Raw genomic sequence first — 9,476 nt, forward strand, 5'->3', positions numbered from 1 at the left:
GATTGGAAGAATAAGGATAATTAATAATAATACTAATAATAATAATAAAAAAAAAAAGGAAATCGGAAAGGGGGGAGGGAAGAGAAAGGAGGGGAAAAAAAAAAGCTGTCAAAAAGGGGAGGATACGGGAAGGGGGAGTCACGAACCGGGCCCTTGCAGGGATGCTGCAGCTCGGCTCCGTGCCCCGACCCTGGGCAGCTCCTGCGGAGAGTCGCCCGGCTCCTCCGCGGCCTCTCCTGGCTCCCCGCGTTCCTGGACGATTCGGAGCCCTCCCAAACGCCCAAGGCAATCTAGAGCTGTATTGAAGAGCCTTTCCGGGACACCTTGTGCTTTCCCGTCCTCAGGGAGAGCCTTGCTTGCTTCAAGGTGCGGGGAAATCTCAGGTTCTGAAGGCTCCTTTTTCTCCGCAGATTTCATAACAGGTTTTCCGAGGGGCAGCCGCTCCATCTCTCTTCCAGCCCCTCGGAAGAGTGAAGCCCTGCGGGAGAAACAAGGGTGCCTCGGGGACAAGTCTCCGGCCCTGCGCGGTTCCCCCCGGCTCTTTGCCCCGGAGACAGAGGCTGTGGGGGTCAGTGCCAGGGATTTGGAAGCCTGCAGGAGCTGACGGTGCAGGCAAAATCCGAGCTGCTGGCAGGGAGGTTAGCAAAGTCCTCCTCGCTTCCCTACACATCTCCTTAATGTGGGAAGAAAGGGAAAATCCTGCCATAGTGCCCGGGACACCCTTTCTAATTTTGTTACCAAGAGAAGGCAATGGGACCAAGGCGGCGAAATACACATGACCCCTCTAATTATAGCGGCAATACTATGAAAATGTCGAAAAAAATAAAGAAGCACCTCTGACCCTGCTGTACGAGTCCCGATACTTGACCTCTTTCTCTTGGCTTTATTAGTTCGAAACAAACAAACAAACAAACAAACAAACAAAAGCGCAGAGTTTGGGGGTTGGAAAGGCACCTCTGGTCCTGCCCGTGTGTCCCCACTCTTTCACTCTGGGGTTAGTTGCTGAAGTTGGTGCGGCCTCACATGCGCTCATCGGGGTCGAACTCCTGCACCCTTCGCGGGGGGGGAGAAGGACTGGCAGCAGCCCCCATCTCCTGCAGCCCTCCCCGCGCCGCAGAGCCGCGGCTGGACACGGTGGCCTTGTCTATGCCCCGCTGCAGGGGCCTCCGGGGAGCTTCAAGCGAGGCCGTGACTGCTTTCCTCTTATGCTGGCCGCAGTGCGAGGGCTTTAGCGAGGAAGAGAATAAATATGTGAACTGCCGAGCGCGCTGTCATGTAACATTACCCGCAGTTTGAGCTCTTTTGGATGAACGAGACGTTAAACTTGAGGTTCACTCGAAAACACTACGGAGATAGCATAGATGGGGGACAGGCACAGGCAACCGAGGCGAAGTGGGTAAGGAAACCCCGCGGACGAGTGAAGCACGCTTGCTTTTCGAGTGTCTCAGCGGGGAAAATTGCAGAAGATAACGAAAACCAATTTAGGGGAGAAAAGGGAAGAGAACACACCTAGAGAATGGTTATGTGTTGAGAAAAGAAGCTTTAAGCTCCTGACACGATTCCATGCAGGGACGAGCCCTAATTGTCTCAGTTAATTCCGCCGATTCATTTTCTTCTTCTGTGGGCAGAGTCCTGCCCGAGCTAGCGGTGCCCCTGCCCTGCCTGTTCTCGTGCTGCTCCCGGACTCTCCCGGCGTCCGGCTCAGTCTCTCTCCTGCCTGTTTTATTTCCGGCGGCTGGGGTGCCTAAATCAAACCCGCAAACTTTCCCCGCGAGTTGCAGCGCCCACAATGTCTTCTCAAGAAGAATTTGCCTCCCAAATACGGGAATGATCTGCCCGGACTTTACTTTTTAATGACTTCCATGGGGTCAGTGCTGTAAAGCTCTTTATCTTATAGTGCAATACAGTATGTGGCGTCGTACACATATGGTTTTGTTTTCTCCTTCTAATTCTTGCGAGCTTGGCAGCTTTGAGTTGAGAAAGGGAGACTTACACGTGTGTGACTCTTTCGACATTCTGCTACATCGCCGTGGCATCTAGTTGTTCGGTCGATCTATTTGGGCAGAGAGATTAAACCAAGTGTCTAACAACAAATACACTTCAAAGGGGATTCCGAAGAAGTGAGACTATCCTAAAAGGAAAAAAAAAAAAAAAAAAAAAAAAAAAAAAAAAAAAAAAAAAAAAAAAAAAAAAAAAAAAAAAGTAAATGAATGAATGAGTGAATAAATAAATAAATAAATAAATAAATAAATGGAAATCGTGAGTGCTATTTTGGAAAACGGGCTAAGTTAGGAGAGATAGATGCCATAGAAAATGATCCGGAATTCGAGTTAAGATCTCGTTTAAAATATATATATATATAGATATAATTTTATATATTAAAAAAAAAATAATAGAAAGGTGTTTCCAAAACAGCACGCGTGAATGCAAAGCCGGGACAGGACTGCTCTCTCCGGGCTGCTTGCGCGAGGTGTGGTGCCCAGCGCGGGGGCCCGCGCGGGGGCGCGGGCAGGGCAGGCAGAGCCCCCGGCGAGGCGGGAGCTCCCACGCGGCGGCTCCCGGCGCAGGTACCGCGACCCCAGGCGCTTCCCTGCGGCCCTGGCGGAGCGGCGCGCGCCGCGGGCAGCCGGCGCCTCCCGGCACGGACAGGCTCTTTGGGAGCTGCGCAAACGACACGAAATCTCGCCGCAGGGAAGGACAGAGGGCTGCAAACGCCCCTCGCCGGGCGGGCGAAGGCTCCGAGTGCCGCTCTTGCAGCACGTCCCAAACTGAGACCAGCTCGGAGCGAGCGCCTAGGGACTCGCCAGCCACTCACTCCGCTCGTGTGCGTGTGCTTGTGTGTGTCGAGTGGGAGCATCCTCGGTGTGTGTGTGCCGTGCTCTGCTGTGCCCGTGCCTCGCCGCTGTCCGAAGGCATCTTTCAAGCTTTGTCTCTGGTCTCCGCGCTACCCACAGGCAAGGCAGAAGGGGTGAGTATGAGTGATGTAGTCCCTGTCTGCGGCCCCTCTTTGCGCTGTGTCTGAGATAGCAGACCATCTTTTCTGAAGAATGACTGATTGTACCTTCGACTTTTCAGGAACAGCTTGCTCTCCGTCCTCCTTCGTGCTCTGAACTTGAAAGTGTCGATGTGGTTTTATTTTGTAAAGTCGGTGCCTCCAAAAGCAATATAGACTTCCAATCCAAATAAATAAATCACGGTAAACTACTTTCTGGACTGTGTTTCCCTTTTCGAGACTGAACTCAAACGTCTTTCCTAAGTTGTGAAATCCGCCCGTCTCTGTGCCTACCGGTCTAAATACGTCTGTCCATCTATTTGTCTCTAGGACCGGGCATTCTGGGAGAAGCAACATTAATCAAATCAAATCAAATGATTTGAACAGTCAAATATGTGCCCGTTCCTTTACCTGTTCTGCTCCCCCGATCTATTTCTTATTAATGAAACAAAGAAATGCGGGTCTCCTCGAGTAGTTCGAGCACATGCACCAACCCCAGAATACAGATGACAAAATTGACAGTGTTTTCGTGAAAAAAAAAAAAAAAAAAAAAAAGTACGTATTCATTCACATGTATTTATGTTTTCATATGTGGTCACAGACCCTTAAAAAGCCTGACCGGATAGTAAACGAGAAGTGCTAGCCCCTATATCTGGGGAAAGGAGATAAAATTAATCTGCCATCAGGCGCATTCCAAGTACGTTACTTCTTCTTTTTTTCTTTTTCTTTTTTTTTCTTTTTCCTGCAAAATAAACATGATCTGATTTCTGAAGTGATTACCTTTTTCCACCCAGTATTTTCCCCCTTTTGTGACATGTTTTAAAGTGGAGGTCTTGGGTGCAAGAGCCAGTTGGTCCTGAGCTCTCTGCCATCCACGTGGTCTCGCCGAGGTAGCTGCCCTTGAGCGGGGCTTTCAGGGCCTGGGTGCTATTTTCTTCTTGCTCTCTTGGGGGAGAGAAGGGGTTTGCTATAGCATTTTCCATCATCGAGCTTAAAACGAAAAGAAAACCCTTTGAAGTGTGGCTCCAGAGTAGCGCTGCGCAAGCCTGGAGAGCAAGTCGCCGCGGATCAGCTATGAAGCCCAAAGTGTAGGGTATGATCCCTGAAATCTTTGCAGTAGTGAAGGGGATTAATCACAGAGCACCATCTAGACAGCGTTTAAAAATCAAAAGGGTAAAACAACCAAATCAAACAAAAGCAATACGAAAAAACGGAGGAGGGAAAGTGATAGGAGAGATGGGCAACTCCAAATGGGCACGGGCCGATCCGCACTCGCACTGGCAGGGACTGCGTGACAGAAGGGAAGGTGAAGGGGTGATCGAGATGGGGTCCATCTGTCCGCTCCCCCCATCCCCGGCCTGACGGGTAGGGGCTGCAGCCTCCGAGAAGGCAGCGATGTCAGGAAGGGACCCGAGGGTCTTGCAGGTTCAGCCCCAGGGAAATAGCATCCGGGGAGACAGCAGCGCATTGATGAGCACAGCTGAGGGCCCGGAGACACGGCCTCGAGACTGAGCTTTTGTTTGTTTGTTTGTTTTTTGTTTTGTTTTGTTTGTTTGTTTTTCCTTTCCTGATGACCCTTTTTCAATGACGAAGGAGATGTCCTAGATTTCCCTAGCGATAGCCAGAGTGTAGCCATTTCTCCGCCGCGGCTCTCCGGGAGATTCCTTCTACCTCTATTTTTATACACTTATCTATAAACCGTAAAAACATTATTCACAAAGATTTCCATTCCTGAGTTGCTAAACAAGTCTCCTGAAGCCCCTTTCCCCCCGCAATTTCGCAGGAAACCACCCGGCCCATACCACAGGGCTTTCTTCTTTTCTAATTCAAGTTCAAAGGCACGATCCTAAAGTCATTACGGGATCATAATCGGCAAGGTGCTGTGAGGAGGGGAGGTATAAGGTCGCGAGGGCAGGGTCGAGGTCATTAGGCCAAGTGACCCGTGGCACCCGTCGGACGCTGCTTTTCTAGCGTTGTGCTGCGAGCGTTGCCCCATGCTCTGGGCTTTAGGCACGCTCGGGGAATTGAATGAGTTAGCTGGGCAGGAAAATGTCACAGCATTTCTCTTTGGAAATGATCGCAAAACAAGGGTCCATCGGATTACCAAAGAACTGGCCACAGTGGGGAAGGAGAGGAGAAGGAAGGAACAGAGAGTAGTTTACCCATCAACTCTTCACTCCTTTGTTCGTGTCCCTCATCCCTAGTGCAGACATAATCCTAACGGAGCAAAGCCACCTCTCTACTGCTCCGAGGACCTGCCTGTCCCCATCCTCTGCAGATACTCTCAGACCGAGGACATCTGCTTGTGAAATCTTCCCCTCTCTCCCTCTCTGTGCTCCTTTCCTACAAGTTATTGGGTTACACCCGACTGTTGTGTTATATGGGACATATGCTGGGTTTTTGAGAAGCCTCTATAAAAGAATAAAGACTTAGTCGAAGCCCGAGCCTGAAACTCGTTTCCCTTCACGTTATAACACAGTCTACGGGCGCTGCTTCACAGCGCCAGGACTGGGTCAAGTAGAAAGCCGAGAGGAGAATTCGCTCCGTTTGCTCGAGAGAAGAAAACCGTGTAAGGTGTTTCCTGTCTCCTTGAGGTTTTGTACGGCCCTTTAGGCAGGTTATTTCTTTGGAGAACAGCCACAGAGCCCATTGTCTTTATGTGATGCTTGAAAAATTGGGGAGGAGAGGAAGGAGAAAAATCATTGTTTAAAACACTTTGAAGTTGTGCAACTGTTGCCGCTTCATTTTTTTTTCTCCAGTCTCCAGATGCACCAGAAATCGTTACTTTGATCTCACAAAGCAGCAATTTATATTTATTTTTTTTTTTTTTTAAGAAAAAGGTTGGGTAACCGAGAGCATAATGGCAAACATGCAGGGGATGAGGTCACTGGGCAGCACTGGGGAGGGGGCGGGGAAGTAGATAGTAAGTGTCGAGAGCTCAGGAATGAAGAGGCAGGGAAGGGGCTCCCTCTCCCAATGAGCCCGGCTGCAGGAACATCTGCTGGGGGCTGGTTTTACATTCGCGCTTGTTCACAAGGGAAAAGTTCCTGCCAGTTCACAGGGGGCTGCGTGGAGCCCGCAGGGGAGGCTCCTTCCCCCTCACCTGCCGGAGGCGGCTGAAGAGGCGCGAGGCTTCGGGGAGAGGCTCCCTCGCCCAGCGATGGGGAGCCCGGGCCTAGGGAGCAGCGCGGGAGTAACGCGATGCGAGACCAGGCGCTGAACAGTCAGGAATAACTTTTTCAAAAGGGGTCCGGTCCCCTCTTCCTCGAGGATGAGGAGATCGTCTGGAAACCCCAGGATCTTTTCCACTATCTTTGAGGGTGCTCCGCAAAGGGCCGTCCCAAGCAGAAGTATAAACCTGGCTTGTCTTGCAATACTCCCAAACTGGGAGAGGAAGGCGAGGAAAAGCCGAAACCCAGCCGATCCAGTGCCTGCACCTGCCGCGGTGGGGAGCTCTCTCTCCTCGACTCTGTTCTGCTCTGAGGCTTCTTGCCTGACCCTAGGCCTCCAGTGTCCTCGCTGTCCCGGTCCTCCTGCACACACAGGTCGAGGTCACGCGGGGACCTGCCAGCCGGTGGGAAGAGCACCCGATGTCTGGAACCTACGAGGGGAGAGAACATCTTTGGCGTGCCGAAGAAGGGGGCAGCCCGATACCTCTCGGGGTGGCTCTTCCCCGAGAAATGGGAGAGGCGACCGCGCTGATCTCAGAATCGGGTGGAGGAGGAATCAGTCACTACCCTTGAAATGAAGAATAAATTTTAAAACTGAGAGAAAGGCAGTTAAGGGTGAGGGTGGAGGAAGAAGGAGAAAAGGGACAGAAACAAAATGAAATAGTTCGAGCTGTCACTGAAGGGTCACAGGGAGACGATGGGTGCCTATAGACCACATCAAAAGAATGCTGAGCAACAGTGAAATGACTCGAAATACTTTTTAATGCAATGTTTGCATTGGGCAAGTCCACAAATGATGGCGAATTTGCCATCACGGGAAAGAAAGCAGCAGAGGAGGAGGTTTAGCCAACATTCCTTTGAAACTAACTTTAGAGGGAAAGGAGGGGAAGGCAGAGAGAAGGAAAGCACGACAAAACAGAGATTTTTATTAACATTCAAGGCAAGAGAAAAACCCATATAAACGGTCATTGAGCGAATAGAGCTGAGCAGGAGCATCAAGAGCACAAGAGGATGCAGGCGAATAGACTGATGTGTAACACACGGCTCTAAGGACGAAAGCGTCATATTATTATAAGGATGTTTTTGACTCTGCGGCTATTGCTTAGTGTCTCTGTTTTAAAGGGGAGGCCACTCTTGTCCTTCGAGGGAGTCGGCTCGCGGAGTGTCTTCCCAGTCTCTGAAAATCCCTTTCCTAGCAGTATGTCCCGAGGGCTGATGCGAGTGGGTCGCAGTAGGGAAAGGGGCAGAGGAGACACATGTGTGCGCTCCAGGTTCCGGCCAGTACTGCCAACCAAGCGGTCACACTGAGACGAGTGTTTAATTGCTATTGTGTTTTTGCTTTCCAAAAGCAGAGCTGCTGCCTCCACCCCGCAGTGCAGCGGCACGATGGCACAGGCTGGCTCTGTCTGGTTGCTCTGCGGCCTCTGCTGAGCTCTGCCTGAGCGAGGTCCCAAGTCGGGCACACGTCCCTAGCCGCCTGCCATCCGTCCGCGGGAGACCTGCTGCCCGCCGCGTAACCTCCTGCACGGGAGGAGGCCCGAACTCCGCATCCAGGTCTCTAACACGGCTCAGCCGCTTCCCGCTGCGCTTCCCGGGGAGTCTGTTCCCGCGGTGCCCCTAGGCAGCCCCGGGAGGGCGCGAGTCCGAGGCCTGGCAAGCGGCTGCGCACCGCGCCTTGAGGTGGCGCCTCCTCCACGCCAAGCCCGACTCCCCCGCAGCGTCGGTGCCACGAGAGCGGCTGAGCCCCACAGAAAAGCAACCAGCACCGAGGCTCGAAGCCTCGGGGGAGGGAGATCTCTGTCGTTTTTCACGTGTTTAGAGGGAATTACTGGGAATGGAGGTCCCAGTATCGAGAGGACTGAGCGGCTGCAGGAGTAAAGCACTGAGGCGCTGTGTAAAGCGGTGCCGCATCGGTCGTCACTCTTCCAGCTTAAAGGTTTCTATCTTTAAGCTTCGGGGGAGAGGGAAGGAATAATACCAGGCAGATAGGACACATGGCAAATAAAGGATCCCCAGCAGCCAAATGTACCGCAACAAATAACGCTGGGACAGCCCAGAGTTTTCCTCGGGAGCTTTGTAGTCTTTAAGAGCTAATACCAAGAGCGAATAACATAGCGCACGAAATAATACAAATAATAAATCCCGCTAAATTCCCGACGCTGAACAAGAACGTGTGACTTAAGCGATTCACAAGGAGCAGAAATGGAGCCCCGAGCCAGTGGCGAAGGCAGCGATGGGGCAAGGGGAGGTGGCGACAGCGGCTGGGCCGGTCGCACTGCGCACCCCGGAGCACGGGGGCGCCCGTCGGGTTTCTGCCCTTCCGCCTGCTCTCGGCAGCAGCTGCCCTGAGTGGAGAGAAAGAAGTGACCCTGAAGTCAAGAGGGATTGTAACGTACATATCCCCTTCCGTGGAGGCCAGGGACCACTCGCCCGCTTTTATAGTCGGTCCTATACTTGTATCCCGACAGGGAGACAGAAAAGAATTACTTATTTTCGAGTGCAGAATGGCCACATCTCGCATTCATCGCTCTTTTGAATAGTCACATTAAAGTCTGCTGGATTTTAGAATCGGTCTTGAATGGGATTGTTTACACTATAACATCATATGTGAGGTAGGAGAATGCATAAACCTTTCAAAGCGCTACGCCTTGAAGAAAAAAAAAAAAAAAAACTCTACTCATATTTATTTTTGACTGAAAACACATTGAAAAGCTCACCCAGCTCGTCTTTCTTCCCTGGAAAAGCGGGCTTTGGATCCCTTCTTAGTAACAAGGGGCCGGTTGTCCACCGGCAGTGCAGACGACAGCCGCGGCGTTTTGTGGGAGCCACTGTTTTGGGATGCGGGTGCGCTGCATGGGGGTAAGGGGAGAACACTGCCATCAACTGAGTGCTGCTGCAAGGGTGCTAGTGTTCTTGGTCCCATTGCACCTCCAGGTATCGTGGGACCACACACAGGTGCAGATTTTCCCACCCACTCAATACACATTCGCCCAGGTCTTGACTGCTGCACTGCAGGATTGGGACGAGAGGTCTGCGTAGGTGTTGATTAATAAAGAAAATAATAAAACACATTAATAAATAAATGAATAAATAAACAAAAACAAAGCAAAAACAAAACCCAAGCGAAAATATAATAGCGACAATAGTCCACGAGTATTGTCCATCTTCAACGTACTGCCTTATAAATACTATTTGCTGCTGAGGTTAAACTTGGTGGACTTTCTTTTTCTTTTTCTTTTTCTTTTTCTTTTTCTTTTTCTTTTTCTTTTTCTTTTTCTTTTTCTTTTTCTTTTTCTTTTTCTTTTTCTTTTTCT

This window comes from Nothoprocta perdicaria, unplaced genomic scaffold (genome assembly GCF_003342845.1).
Source record: "Nothoprocta perdicaria isolate Ctin4 unplaced genomic scaffold, notPer1 scaffold_120, whole genome shotgun sequence".
In the NCBI taxonomy this organism is placed as follows: Eukaryota; Metazoa; Chordata; class Aves; order Tinamiformes; family Tinamidae; genus Nothoprocta; species Nothoprocta perdicaria.